This window comes from Marmota monax, unplaced genomic scaffold (genome assembly GCF_021218885.2).
Source record: "Marmota monax isolate L192 unplaced genomic scaffold, Marmota_monax_Labrador192_F-V1.1 WCK01_AAM20220418_F8-fsc00060, whole genome shotgun sequence".
NCBI lineage: Eukaryota > Metazoa > Chordata > Mammalia > Rodentia > Sciuridae > Marmota > Marmota monax.
Window position 1 is genome coordinate 5962772 of NW_026692826.1, and position 16604 is coordinate 5979375.

Here is a 16604-nt window from a genome sequence, read left to right on the forward strand (position 1 = left end):
AAGATATTTGTATCTGTAACTTCTCAAACTAGACAGAGAATAAAAAAGGGAGTTAGGGAAGAATAGAGCTACTTTATGTTAGGCAGAAGGGAATGAAGGGAGGGAATAAGGTATAGGAGTATGAAGGATCACAGAATGAATCAGACATTATTACCCTATATACATATATGACTACAGGATAGGTATGATTCTGTATCATGTACAGCCAGAAGAATAAATAGTTATACTTCATTTATGTATAAAATGTCAAAATGCATTGTAATGTTATGTGTAACTAATTGGAACAAAAAAAATTAAAAAGAGAAATAGAACATAAAGAAGCTAAGATTTAAAGAGGGACTTCACCAAACAAGTCTCCAGATAAACAGTAATTTAAGAAAAGTTGTTCAATTCAATTAGTCACCAAAAAAAATAAAAATTAAAATTGCAATGAGGTTTCTCTTTACATCCACTACAAGAGTTAAAATTTAAAAGATCGAAGGTACCATGTAATATGACAAATTGCATAAACAAATAATACACTGATGTTGGCTGAGTACATTGATACACCGTCTCTGAAAAGTATTTTGGTCTTGTCTAAGGATAGAAGATATGCATGCATATAATCTAGCAATTCCTTCACTGTGTATGTATCCAATAGAGATGCAAGCATTAGAACAAAGTTGCAAGGTCAAGAATATTAATGGTAGCAGCATCTGTAATAGAATATTCTTCCCATCAATAGTGAAAGGAACAGACCAGTGGAATAGAAGAGCTCAGAAATAAACTCACAATTATACTGTCAGCTGATCTTTGACATAGATGCCAAGAATAAACAATAGGGAAAGAATACTTCCAAATGTGCTGGGAGAACTGAATATCCATTTGCAAAAGAATGAAGTTGGAGCCTTATTTGCACCATACATGGAAACCATTTAAAATGGATTAAATATTTACACCCAAAACCCAAAACTGTAGAACTCCTAGAAAAAAAAAAAGAGTGGGAACATTTTACAACATTCATCCATGACACTAAAATCACAAGCAACAAAAGCAAAAATAAGTAAAACCAAAACCAAAACCTCACTTTTGCATAACAAAGCAAACAGCAGTGAAGAGGCAAGTCATATGTTTAATGGGATGTTAGTATTCAATATGTTTAGGAACTCCTATGACAAAGTAGCAGTCACCATCATCATCATTATCATCATCATCAAATGAAAATGGGCAAAAGACTTATTAAAGATACATGTTTCAAAAAAACACACAGATAACCTACAGATATATGAAAACATTCTCAAAACCACTAATCTCGAGAAAAAATGCAAATCAGAAGCACAAGATACAATAGTACAACTGTTAAACTATCTGCTATCAAACAAATAAAGAAACAAATAAAAAGATGAATGCTGTGGAGAAATTAGAGCTCTTTCCAAGGTGATAATGCAAAACATAACCACTATGGGAGTTAGGATGGAGGTTGCTCAAGAAAGTATAGAACTGTCATTGGACCTACCAGTTTCCCTGCTAAGTACTTATACTTGGGAATAAACTTATCAAAAGAGGTTAAGACCTCTACAATGAAAACTACAGAACACTAAAGAAAGAAATTGAAGAAGACAGTACAAGATGGAAAGATCTACCTTGTTGTTGGATAGGCAAAATTAATATAGTCAAAATGACCATAATTCCAAAAGCACTATACAGATTCAATGCAATCCCAATCAAAATCCCAATGACATTCCTCATAGAAATAGAAAAACAATAATGAAATTCATCTGGAAAAATAAGAGTACCAGAATACCCAAAGTAATCCTTATCAAGAAGAGTGAAGCTGGTGACCTTACTATTCCAGACCTTAAACTATACTACAGAGCAATATTAATAAAAACAGCATGGTACTGGCACAAAAATAGACCTGTAGGCCAATAGTACAGAATAGAGGACACAGAGACTAACCCACATAACTATAGTTGTCTTACATTAGACAAAGGTGCCAACAATGTACAATGGAGAAAAGATAGCCTCTTCAACAAATAGTTCTGGGAATACTGGAAATCCACATGTAACAAAATGAAATTAAACTTCTATCTCTCATCATGCACAAAACTCAAGTCAAAGTGTATCAAGGACCTAGGAATTACACTAGAGACCTTGAGTCTAATGGAAGAAAAAGTAGGACCAAATCTCCATCATATTGAATTATGCCCCAACTTCCTTAATAACATTCCTATAGCGCAATAATTAAAACCAAGAATCAATAAATGGGATGGATTCAAACTAAAAAGCTTCTTCTTAGTAAAAGAAAAAAATCAGTGAGATGAATAGAGAGCCTACAGAATGGGAGACAATCTTTACCATAAGCACATCAGATAGAGCACTAATATCTAGGATATATAAAGCACTAAAAACCTTAGCACATGTGCACGCGCACACACACACAAAACAAACAAACAAACAAACAAGTAACCTAATCAATAAATGGGCCAAGGAACTGAACAGATACTTCTCAGAAGAGGATATATAATCAATCAAAAACATATGAAAAAATGTTTAACATCTTTAGCAAATAGAGAAATGCAAATCAAAACTACTCTAAGATTTTATCTCACTCCATTCAGAATGGCAGGTTTCAAGAATTCAAACAACAATAAGTGTTGGCAAGGATGTGGGGAAAAAGGCACACTCATACATTGCTGGTGGGACTGCAAATTGGTGCAGCCAATATGGAAAGCATTATGGAGATTCCTTGGAAAACTTGGAATGGGGCCACCATTTGACCTAGCTATCCCACTCATCAGCTTATTCTACAGGGACATAACCATCTCAATATATATAACATACTATAGGGACACATACTACAGGGACACAGCCATCTCAATATATATAGCAGCACAATTCACAATAGCTAAATTGTGAAACCAACCCAGATGCCCTTCAGTAGATGAATGGATAGAGAAACTTTGGCATATATACACAATGGAACATTACTCAGCATTAAAAGAGAATAAAATCATGGCATTTGCAGGTAAATAGATGGAGTTGGAGATTATAATGTAAGTGAAGTAAGCCAACCCCCCACCCTCCACCCCCACCCCCACCCACCACCTCAAAAACAAAAAAGAAAAAGAAAAAGCAAACAAACAAATGGAAAGCCAAGTGTTTTCTTTGTTATGAGGAAGCTGGCTCATAATGGGGATGGGGATGAGGGAGGAATGGAGGAACTTTAGATAGGGCAAAGGGGAGAGAGGGGAAGGGAGAGGGCAAGAGGGTAGGAATGATAGTGGAATGAGATGGACATCATTACCCTACATACATGTATGAAGACATGAATGGTGTGAAAATACTTTGTGTACAATCAGTGACTTTGTGCTCTATATGTGTAAAATGAATTGAATTGCATCTTGTCATCATGTATAACAAATTAGAATAAATAAATAATTTAATAAAAAATGGAAACTGAATAAAATATTCATCTTTAAAAAAATAAATAAAAAAACGGAAAACAGGATCTCAAAATGATACAGAAAAAAATTCCCAATAATTTGAACGTCTACGTGAAATTATGCCTGTAGTTCTCTTGCTGAATGTTCAGTTTTCCAAATCTATAGGTGCTAATCAACAAAGGTGCTTCTATTTTACTTAAATGACAAGTGGTATCTCTTTTGTAGTTTCGATTCGCTCTCCTGTCATGAGTGACATTGAGAATCTATTCATATACCTGGTAACCATTGGTAGATCCTCTTTTGAAAAGTATATATAATCAATCAAAAAACAGATGAAAAAATGTTCGACATCTTTAGCAATTAGAGAAATGCAAATCAAAACCACTCAAAGAACTTTTCACGATCTTTGCCCACTTTTTAATTAGACTTCTTGTTGCCTATTGAGTCATAGGAAAGCCTTATGTATTCTGGATGTTAATCCTTTGTCAGCAGAATAGTTGACAATATTTTATCCCATTCTTTAGGTTGTCTTTTCACTCTTTTTTTAATATCTATTTTTTAGTTGTAGTTGGACACAATACGTTTATTTTATTTATTTATCTTTATGTGGTGCTGAGGATCGAACCCAGAGCCTCACACGTGCTAGGCAAGTGCTCTACCACTGAGCCACAGCCCCAGCCCGTCTTTACACTCTCTTGATCATTTCCTTTGCTATGCAGAGCTTTTGAGTTTGATATACTCCCACATCTCCATTTTTTTTATTTATAATCATTTACAAACAGCAACATATACCAATTATAATAATGATATACCCTTTTGAATCACATATATTTATGCTAAAAATATTTAGTAATTATTTGGGCCAGGGAGTCTTCTAAGCAATTCACATGTGTTAACACATTTAAAACAATAATTTTACAAGTTACATAAATTTTATGTCTATTTTCCCTGTACAGAAATTTGGGCATAGTGAAATGTTTCATTTACCAAAGAGCCGATTCAAATGTAGGCCAGTTTGCTGCGGAATTCTTATACTTAAATATTAGATCACACCGTTTCTCCACGGTGTTATCACTTGCTTAATTGAATGACTGATTAATGTGTGCAAGAATTAATGGCTAGTGAATTAACAGAGTATGATATAATAATAAAATATGAAAGCTAGAGGTGATGTTTATCTCTTAAAATGTCTAACATTGGGCTGGGGATGTGGCTCAAGCGGTAGCGCGCTCGCCTGGCATGCTTGCGACCCGGGTTTGATCCTCAGCACCACATACAAACAAAGATGTGTCCACCGAGAGCTAAAAAAAATAAATAAATATTAAAATTCTCTCTCTCTCTCTCTCATGTCTCATCTCTCTCTCTCTCTTAAAAAAAATGTCTAACCTACACTCAATTACAAAAATCGCCATTTAGAAATATTTTAGGGGTGAGAAATAACATTGGAAAATTAAGTTGACCAAAATATTCTTTAGACATGTAAGAATAAAATTTTTATTATTTAAAATAATGAAATACTATCTCTAAGTCTGGGTTATTGATAAATAATTACTTGTTTTGTAAGAAAATCTGATATTGAACCATAAGATAATATAGCTCATTTTAATTATAGTATTAGCCTAGAAACAGACCCACAGCAATTATAAGCATATTCATATAAATCACATTACAGGCACATTTCCTGGGGGTGTATCAGAGAAAGTTCTAGGGCTGTTTTGAACATGGAGGACGAGCTTCAGGCTGTAGGTGAGATGGTGAAGACTGGCTGCTAACGGGACCATGACTGTTAAAATCACTTAGAATTTTCAGTAGGTTTAAAATATGTCATTGTTGTCAAGTTTTGTTTCTCCATATAAAGCATAGTTTTCTCTAATATACACAAACATTTACAGTCTGACTTTACAGATTCAAAAATAATATCTAGATTTATCAATACTGAAATTCAACATTGAATACTAAAACTTTTTCAAAATACTGGCACCCTGAAGATGAAACCCGTAACACCTATAGGAAAGTGTATTATGTATTAGAAAAACAAATCATCTCATGCATTAATTTTGCAGCCAGCAGTCACACTGTCCTCCATACCTACTCTTTTTAAAAAAAATCTGTTTCAAGAATTATCCAATAGTAAAAAGTTTTTTAGAAATAAACTCATTGCCGCAGGAGGTTGCAGAGACTTGTTGGGAGAGGAACCAGATGCCTGCAGAAGCAGAACAGGAGGAGGACAAGGAGGTAGAACCCACAGTGGAGGTCTTGGTGTATGCAGCAGGTTCATGAGGAAGGTGCGGGGTGGGAGCAAGCTGCAAGGAACTCCCTCCTCTCTCCCTTCCTTCAAGCTCTCGAGCTGTGCGCTCCTCTCTAGAACATAACACCTTCCTATTTTTACATGCCAGGTCGTTAGTTTTATTTGTGTAGGAGATACCAAATTGTACAAAGCTCAAGAGAAGCAGAGTGTTTAATTTTGATTGACTTTATTTTTCCCTGTTACAGTTGCCTAAGGATATCTTCTTCTAATATCTGGTGAGAAGATGAATGGCAGGTCTTTATATTTATTTCATCTCATAGGTGAGAGAAGTCATGCCTGGACTGCATAATGAAGTCTCAAAGTCTCACTTGTTCATTCCATTTTCTACACTCAGCTGGTGATCTACAGCATCAAAACTGGGGTTGTGCAAACTTTGCCCATTGTGAGAACTTGGCATGAGTGTAAGACGAGGAGGAAAGTGGTCATTCATTTCCAAACTGTTTGTGTTCGTATTTTATTAGAGAAATAAAGGTAAAACAAAAAACTTTCTCTGGGTATTGAAAAATTCATGTAGTTCTTAGCTTGAAAGGTTCCACGAGTCTAGAGTTAATTGTAGACTAATATAGATACATTGACCATATCCTGAAAAAAATTAATTTTACTCCAAAAATCCATAACATGGCTAAATAGAAAAATAAACCTGAAATCTTTAATGAAAAATGATCCCCATCTTCTCTTCTCCTTTCTCTCTTTTCCTCATGTCAGTGGAATCCTCATGCTCTTACTCCTTTTTTTTGGTAGCCATGTCAGTATCTTTACAGTAAGGCAGACTGCAAGTCTTGATTTCTCACAGTTGGAGAACACCTGTTCAGTTCTTGCTATGAGGGACAAGAATTTGGCTATCTCCCACCACCCATCCCTCCCACAATTCATCCTTTGGGGATTAATATATATATATATATAAATCTCCATCACATGAGAAAATGAACAGGTGGTGTGCACAGCCACAGGGTCCTGCAAGCTGCGCTCACTAGAAGGTCCACTGGTATATCACAAATATCATGACTGCATTTCTGTCACATTTTTATTCCTGTTTTCAGCAGAGTTTCTGACTTTTCTTATTGTAATGTCCTTTTGCCACACAATTGTTTCTGAGGTTTGAAGTTTTCTTGAAAACCTCTGAGTCTGTTGTCCTTTGGTTCCAGATTGACCCAGCTGCCCTCTCAGCTTTGATCTTGAGCTTTTCATTCGCCCACCTGCTTTTCCAGTGGCTCTTCTGGTTCCCAGGCCTTTGCTGTCTATGCATCCTCCCTCCTCCCTCACTGTACCAAGGACTCTTCATGGGACCGCTTTATCCCACTCTCTGATAATGAGGTTGCTGTGGGATTCACCCAACCTTCATGAATCGAGTAGACTAGGGAAGTCAGGCCTTAGAGGGTTGGGTGTTTTATGTAGGGGTGTGGGCAGAGGGGAGCCCTCTGTTCCAGAAACAGGAGATTAAGACCATGTTGTGTCTCTACTTGTTTCCTTCACTTGAAGTCAAAAAAGACAGAATCAAATTAACAAGCCAAGAAGAGGAGAGAATCTGGAACAGGGGACGACATCAATTGGAGGATGGGGTTGTTTGAGGATAAAACTAAAATTCTTCTAAATTTTAATATTATACGAATGAACATAGCAGAGCTACCTGATTTTGATGATGATGGTGGTGCTAATGATGATTTGGATAATCTGGTTTGCATTTGGTTTTCTGTTAGTTTTTATAAGGACTTTATTGATATCTTAGATCTAACACTTTCTTGTTTTAATAGTCTATTTGACTAGAATGCATTTTCATGTAATTTGGAGGGGGAACAGCTTGCAAGAGGAAGGACATTTCTGAGTTCTTTCATGTCTGGAAAATCCTTTATTGATTCTTCACTTAATTTACAGTTTGGTGTGATATAAAATTCTTGATTAAAAATAATTTTCCCCAATATGTCAAAAGCATTTAGAGTCTGGTATGAATAATAAGAAAAAAATAAATTATGAGACTCTTGCATAGTTTCACTGCATGTTTATTTCTGAACATGTTAAAAATATCCAAATTCTTCCTGATTTCTAAAATGTGATGAAAATGTACCATGTAGGGTTGGGTTTTATCTGCTTTTCCAGCAACCTAGATATGTGTCTTCCTCAGGTATTTGCAACAATTTGCTAAATATTTTTAAGAATAAGATGGGTAAAAGAGTGGGGATTCTAGGCATTTCAGGGAGTCTTGCCGATTGCCTGATTTGTTTGAGAATGGCTGAACTCAAGTTAGATATAAGTATACTGAGTGGCTGCACCATTCCTGACTGTGAATTGATCTCCTGGGAGGACACTGGATTTGTCTGGGGATGACCTGAGGTTATGTGCCTGGGGAATGGGAAGGAGAATAGATGCCAAGCAGGCAAAATTCTGTGCATGGAGGTGAGGTGTGCGTCCATAACTAAGCACTCACTCAGGTAATTTTCTTTCCAGCCTCCGTGAATGTCTACCTGTCTGTGTATCTTGAATTCAGCACTAAGTGGAGTGAGAAGGCCAGAATTGCATAACAGATGTTAGAAAAAAGGAAGGAAAGACTCAGGAGCTGGGGTTGATGTGCTCGGTGAGGATGGAATGCTTGCAGATGGTTATGAGCCACAAAGAAGGCTGGAGGGCATCCTTAGTTCTCATTGAAAGAACTGAACTGGTGGCAGAAGCACAGAATCACACATGTTTAGTTTGGGCTCTCTTCTTCCAGCCAAGCTGGTGATTAGAGTGGTCACATTATGATTAGGCAAACTGTTAAGATCGGGTACAAAAGACCCCTGAATTATCCAGGCCTCCTGGTTGAAAGGTCAGATCTATCATGGTGGTTTGAATGCCAGCAGCCAAAGATGCTGATCTCCTGAATATCATGTAGAATGCATGATATTGGAACATGTAAGTCCTAAGGACAATGTAGACAGTAAGCCACAGAGTAGCACTGGGCTTGTGCCCCTCAGGAAATCAGGGGGTCCATGACTAAGATGTTGAAAGCAGCAGCCAAAAAATACCTCAAAATCTTTGCTCAGTTTCGGGAACTGAACTTGTTTTCTGAACTGGAATCCAGGGAATGCAGAGAAGGGTGTGTCCCCAGAAGGAAGAACACCAAATGTTCCCCCAGTTGGTGCACTTAGTGACAATTCTCCAGTTTCCAGTTCATACGTTTCTTTGGGTGAATGCTGGCTTGCTGGGGCTGTTGAATAAAAATCAAAAACAAAAACGAAACAAAAAACAAAAAACCTCACAAACAGGATCAGGTAAAGAGAAGTATATTGCTCCACAGTTCTGGAATGTGGAGGTCTGAAATCAAGGGGTTGGAGTGCTTGTTCAATTTTGAGGGTTTGTGGGGGAGAACCAGCCCCATGCCTCTCCCAATCCACAGGTGGCTGCTGACAATCTAGCATCCCTGGTGTATGGAAGCACCAACCCAATACCTTCCCCTCCATGTGGGGTTCTCTTTGTTTCTGTGCCTGAATTTCCAAATGTACTTTTTATAAGGACATGGTTACACAGAGTTATGACCCATCTACTCCAGTTAACTTCTTCTTAACTAATCACATCTGCAATGGACCACTCTCTAAATAATATAGGTTTCCCAGGCACTGGGTTAGGTTTTCCCTATACTGGCTCTGGGAGGACTCAGCCACTCAAACCAAGTGCAAGGGTGACAGCAGCTATTTTGCGGATGACTGTTGCAAGCCCAGTCCATGTTGACATTAAAGTCTAAACATTCTGAGCACAATCAATCATGGAGCATGTAAGAGCCAGATGACAAGCAACCCTCACTGGGAGAGGATGAGCCGAAGCCTGGGACATTACCCCTCCACTCTCAGCCAAGACAGTGCATAAAAACAGCAGTGCATTGGGGTGTTAGGGAGGATGGAAGAAGTCAGCATCAAAACCATCAGGTATGACTGCAGTCAGGAGGCCAGGGCCACTTATTGTCATGGCAAAGCACCAAGAAAGGTCTTCACACTTGAAACTCAAAGGTGTGACTTTCACTGAGTCATAGCAGCGAACAATCTCAGGATGTAGGTGTCCACATTTCTTGTCTACCTTCGGCCCAGGTCAATCCTGGAGCTTGACCTATTGGGTCTCCCTCTTCCTGTCAACGCCCTGACTCTCCAGATTGCTCCAGGTGAGGTCACACACTGAAGTGAGGCTTCAATCCAAGTGACACAGCTCCCTTATTCCTGATGTGTTCAGGTAGAGCCATAACCTGCTAAGCCTGTCCTTTCAAGACTTCTGTGATTCTGAAAAGTTTCCTGATGGGAGTGTGTAAAGGTGCAGCTCTGGTTGCAAGCGTGGAGCATCTTGGACTTTCCCTTCACCTCTGTTCTCTTAGTCCGTAGTTCAATACTAATGGAGTGCTTTTCCTCCCCTGGGGCAATGTCCTGCATCACTCCTGTCCACACCCGGGGAAATTCTGCCCTTGACTTCAGAGAGAAGGGCCAGGGTCAACCCTGTCTGTGGTTGTCCCAGGGCATGCCCCTTTTTCTTTCTTCTCGAGGTAGAGTCTTGTTGCATGGTGTGGAATGCAGGTGACTTTTTGGTGTGCCCTTTTGAACTGAAGATCTACCTTGTGGTTGGAAACAGATCATAGTTCCTAGTTCATCTGGTTCAAAAGGGGCCAGGTTTTTTGCTTTGCTTTTGTTTTTGTTTTATTTCAACTTTTCCTTTTTCAAGCCAGATTCACAAGAACAGACCTGTAATGGGTTTGAGAAGGCAGCAGGCCCAGTGCTGCCCTGTGGTCTGAGCCATAACTGCGTGGCTGCAGGCAATCAGCTGCAGCGGGCAGGATCCCTGGGACTGTGCGGGACATAGAGGGACAGAGACTACATGAAAATGCGTGGCTGCTCCTTGGGGTTGTGTCAGCCTGATGAGGACTTAATTTGAGAAGAACATTTTATTCTATTTCTATTCATTACTTTTTCTAATGTGCTCTTTATTTTGGCCAAACCAGAGTTTCTTGGTTTAGGATAAGCTAAACAAGCAGATCCACTCCATATTATATAATTCTAATTAAATGCAGTTAATTGAAAAACCTAACCAAGTTTTTATTTGGCACATTTTATGACTAGAGCATTTTAATTAAGTAGAATTTCCAAGGGATATTGATGATAGCATTTGGCTTTAAATTGAGAACACAATCTCTTTCCCCCATGAGAATGAAAGCAGCATATATAGAGACTGTATTTCTTTTTCTCTAAAAAACAAGCATGTTGCATCTATTTGTGAAATGTTTCAGCACAACAAATGACTGGTGTATTGGAGTCATTAGCTCCAAAGTCATGAGGTGACTCCTGCAGGCACAGGTAGAAGTTTCTGAAAGATTGGTCCATTCAGTTACTTAATACAACCTTCACGCTTCAAATCCATCCATCAAATTATGAATATGCATCCAAACAATGGAAGTCAAAGGCTCCACAGAAATCCTCAGAAATTGGCTTTTGGGTGAAGACTGTTCTTTGCCTTTGTTTGCTTCATTTTGTGCTTGCCTTTGTAATGGAAGAATTAACCAGAATAAGCAGATGATCTGCAGAATGCGCTGCCTTTATTTTGAAAGGTGCCCAGCACTCCCTGTAGACAGGGCATCCTTCATTCCCACAGCTTCCTGCCTCCCCAGCCCACAGCTCTGCGAGTGAGAGGCCAGACACTTTGTCCCACCACTCCTGCATTTTCAGTGCAGAAAGGAGCGTCTGGGAAAGAGGAGGGACCTCACCCTGATGCAAGTGGCATTGAAGAGGAAGATAGAGTCTCTCTAGCCACAGGGGAAGGAAGGACCACCATCCTAAGTGCTGCCATCAAATGTTCAGTTACAAAGTCATAATGAATCTCCATGGAGGCAAGAATCTAAAAACTCTGAATTGTCAAGTATTTTTGAACCAAAAAATGGGTGTTTTATGGTTACAAACCTAAAAACAAGATTAGACATTTGTAATAAGGTAAAATCAACCAGGCTAAGAACTACGTTATTTCTCTTTCCTTCCTTGACTACAACAACTAGAAAATGAAGCATTATTACTCATGCTCAGTATCGTGATTTCCTGCTCATAAGTTCATGTTTTATAGAGTTTGATAGTAAAATAAAAATTGCTTTATCTGAAAGAACATTCAGTGAAAATTATACTCTTTCAGCCTGTTATAAAGTTACCCTTTACTGTGTTACAAATAAAGAGGCGATAGGGAGCTTCATAAGGTAACTATGGAAACGGCGTAAGCTTAAAAACAATAGGAAGCATTAGCAGAATATGCAGCAAATCTGTCTTCAAACACAAAGGCCACTTTGCAACTTCCTGAGATTTTGCCACGAACCTTATTCTATAAATATTAATTAAATTCAATAATCTTTTATTTATACCAATGTACCAATTGGCGCATGGGACCCCGACATGTATTTATGAACATTACGGCACAAATTTTGACTGAAACCAAGAATTACTGAAATTGATGAAGTTGTTTTAGACATTTCAAAATGCATCAATTGTCTAGTAGTTGCATCTCATAAGAGGTGCTTTAGTGTAAACATGTTTACTCTAGCTGTAAGACACTCAGTAGCCCATAGGACAGGCCCATAATTAGATCACTTGAGTCTCTATTGTTATGAATGAACGGTGCAATGAAAGCATCATCTAAAAAAGTGAGGGGAAAGGGAAAAATAATACAAGGGGGACAAATGAATGTCAGTAGAGGGGGCAGAGAGAGAAGAGGGGAGGGGAGGGGAGGGGAGGGGGGATAGTAGAGGATAGGAAAGGCAGCAGAACACAACAGACACTAGTATGGCAATATGTAAATCAATGGATGTGTAACTGATGTGATTCTGCAATCTGTATATGGGGTAAAAATGGGAGCTCATAACCCACTTGAATCAAAGTGTGAAATACGATATATCAAGAACTATGTAATGTTTTGAACAGCCAACAATAAAAAATTTTTTTAAAAAAAAAAAGGTCTCATCTAACATAGTCTGGGTCAAATTACAGAAAAAGTGGTGCTGGAATGATCCCAAGATGCCAATATCTCATAAGAGATAATTCCAGAGGAAATTATTTTTAGAAGAGGGAAAGAATATAGGTATCTTCAAGAAAAGAAGCCATTCAAAGGGAGATCAATGGAACATACATGAAGACTTGGGCTCAAAAGAAAACAGTTTTGACATCCATCAGTCCTAGAACCAGCTATTCCCAGCTCAGGTCAAAGAGTATTTCTGACTGTCCCCAGCAATTTTGTGGGGTCTTTGTAAGACATATCTGTGAATGCTGCTGTGTTTGCTGGAGCCCCAGACAAATTCTGCACCAACATAAAATTTCTTTTCTCTCAGTATCTTGCAGTCCTGTTCCTACTACTGAGTTACTGTCTGGTCTGTTATTACTTTCAAAGTACTTCACAGTTGTTAAAATGTGTATTCTAAGTGACCTTTACCTAAGATCCAGATCTGCTATAGAATTGTGTTGGCATAAGAAGGACCCCCCTTGACTGCATGTGCACAGCTCACAGACACATATGGGGCTAGGAAATGGGAGAGGAGGGATGTCATGGCGGAGAGTGGAAACATTCCAAAGAGACTTGGAGATTTGGTGAGGAAACAGAGAGGAACAATAACCGAGGATGGCAGCACACTGGTGGCATATGCTCAATGTCATTTTACATGTTTGTGTTTCCCATAAGAAAGAATGTGAGGCAAATAGCAAGGACATTATTAGTTGAGCAATTATTACATAGTCTACTCTTACTTTGAGCACATCAAATCATGTGTTCCTCCACAACCTTAGCAATATTTTTATCCATTTTATAGAGGAGGAAGTGAGGTTCAAAGTCACCAAACTTGCCCAATAACCACCCAACCAGTAAGCCATGAATCTGACCTGGGTCACTCAACTCCAGGACTCCCTTCTTCCATTCCCCAAGCAGAGGGAGTTTAAGAAAAACTGGAGATTGAGCTGGAGGGAATGTGTGTGGTCCATAACTTTAAAGGAACACAAGGATCTCCTTCCAAACCCAAACCTGAGGATCCCCGTGGAGTACCCGTAATGGCTTTCCCAAGGATAGAAAGCCCTCTGGAAACCTTAAGTGCACAGAATCACTCCGCCTCCATGACTGAAGTTACTTGAGCTGACTGATGCGACGCCATCTGTTTGTTTTTTTTTTTAAACCACCTTCCAATTCAATACTTCAAAACACACAGTTACTGAAGGTCAAACTGTGAAGACAAGTATTATGTTTATCTAGTTAGAGGCTAATGTTTTGTACATTTTTTTGTATGACGAAGTGATGTAGCTTGCCCTGATCTTTTTTTTTTCAGCTTTAATATATTTATGCCAGAATTTTAAAACCAACAAAATTTTCTTCTTGTTCAAGTGTGCATTGAAGCATCACATTTATTCAATGGTTGATGTTGTTTTGTGATATTTGTACACAAACCTTCTTTTCTCAGTTTTATAGACACAAAATTAATATAACAATTCACTTTAACCTTTTATTACCACAGTTGCTGCCTCCTTCAGAATTTTTGAATTTTAAATGGAAGTTAAACTTTTGAGTTGCAGGAAAGACGATGTTGGTTAATGATAAATCTGAATCAACTAGGGAAAGAAAATCTTCAAAGAGAACGTTTTGTTCTGATCTGTTAAGTTATTGCATCAAAGGGTAGAGTAATATATTAATGAAGTAGCCTTGTTACACTAACAATTGGCAGAAAGTCTTAGATTTGGTGGGTGTTGGGTTATGATTATTTCTTAGATAATGGCCTTGCCCACCAAGAAAATGGAATCATATCTTTGGCCAGGCAGGCAACAATGTACCTTTCTCTCCAAAAAGCAGTCAGCACCGGCCTCCCCTGTCAACTCAATGGTTTTGTATATCATATTGTATGGACTTTATATGAAAATGAATATTTTACAGTTTGTACAGTGTTATTTTAAAGAAAGGATATCAGAGCATCTACAACATAGAGCCCCAAAGCAACAGCTTCACTTTGGGCTTTTTAACTGTTCTAGGATTTTAACTGCATCCCAGTTTTCTAGCATGGTGATAACTAATGTGTCCCTCCTTTGAGAGAAGGAGCTCCTTGTCTGTACTTATCAGAATGTTTTCTTGACACTTCCATGTTGGCTCTTATTAGCATTTTTTGTACATATTTTTTTTCTAAAGAGAAGAAAAAAAAGTTATCACACAAAAAAATAAAATAAATAAAATAAAATATTTAGAATATTTAGATACCATAGACTATATTTCATACAATTAAATAATGTGGAGCATCAAGTACTTATATAGCTTTTGTGACTTGAGCACAAAAGATGAGGAATTTCTTAAATAGAACATGGAGTATTTGTTTGGTTCTTATGTAAGTTCATGAAACTACTAATTGTGTAACATGGTGATACTTGTAGAAAGATAGAATAGGTCTAATCCCAAAGAAGAAAACTTGTTATCAATATTTTAAGTTCTGATTAGAATCAAATTTTGCATCATGAACTATCAATGTTGAAGTGGGGTCATAATTGTGCCTTTATGTCCTTATGTTCTAGACTCAAGTTCACAAAGTATTCCAGAACAGACTTTATGTTTAGGTGCACAATAGGCCCCTCTACATGCTAATTACAGTCTAGTTTCCTCAATATAGTCCGTGTTTCTCAAAATAAACAGCAAGTTGCCTTATAGATTATTTTCCTATAAGATAAATATTACATCAAAAAACTGTGAAGCAATGCAGCAATTCTGAGATTCAGAAGAAAATGCTATTTTTCATTAAAACATCTATAGGGCTGGGGCTGAGGCTCAGTGGTAGAGCACTTGCCTAACATAGGTGAGGTATTGGGTTTGATCCTCAGCACCACATAAGAATAAATAAATATTCAAACAAACAAATAAATAAATAAAAAATAAAGGTTAACTTCTTAAAAAAAACCATAAATACTAGTGATTGCTATTCACTGCTAATACACTTACTAAGAGTCCCTCTGGTCATAAAAAAGTCATTTTTGCTTTAAATTTCTTTACCTAATAAGCCTCAAGGATAAATGCCACTTGTCATAGAGGATTATGGAAGAAGTGCATGAAAATCTGAAAGGATCCAAGGAAGCCACTGAAATTGACCACAAAATAGGAAAAACATGTCCGAGAGAGTCATGATGCTAGAATGTTATCCTCCAATCTCAACGCCACCAGGAACCAGGAAGCTGAGCTCATTTGGAACAAGAGTTTATGCAGAGGTCCTTGGAGTAAGGGTCTTGAGAAAAGATGATCCTAAAGTGAATCCTCAACTCAGTGATGTGTGTCCCTGTAGGATCCTGTAAAGAGGGACAGAGACACCGAGGGGCAGCCATGTGAAGATGCAGGCCCAGGTGGAGGACAAGCTCAGCTAAGAATCACCAAGGGTCACCAGCAGGCAGCAGAGACAGGAGGTTCAGGGACACATTCTCCTACAGCTTCCAGAAGGAGTCAGCTCAGCCAACACTCTGAGTTTGGATTTCTGATCTCTTGAACAGTGGAAGAGAAAATTTCTGTTTTTGTAAGCCACAGAGTTTGTAATGATTCCAGGTAGCCTCAGGAAGCTAATGCAGGGTGCATATCTGCTAGTGTTTATATTTAGTGTTCATTTTCAACAAATTCCTAGCAGAGAAAAAGACATAAGCTGATGGGAATGTGTTGATTAGACCTCTCCTCTGACTTCACATTTATTCACAACTTTCTGTGATTTTGCAAATTCATATGTTACATCTAAAATGAATTTCTGTTTCCTGTCCATTCAAAATTTAAAAATGCAGAGAAGCGAGAGAGAGAGAGAGAGAGAGAGAGAGAGAGAGAGAGAGAGAGAGAGAAAGAAAGAAAGAAAGAAAGAAAGAAAGAAAGAAAGAAAAGGAATGGAATTGAATTTTAAACTC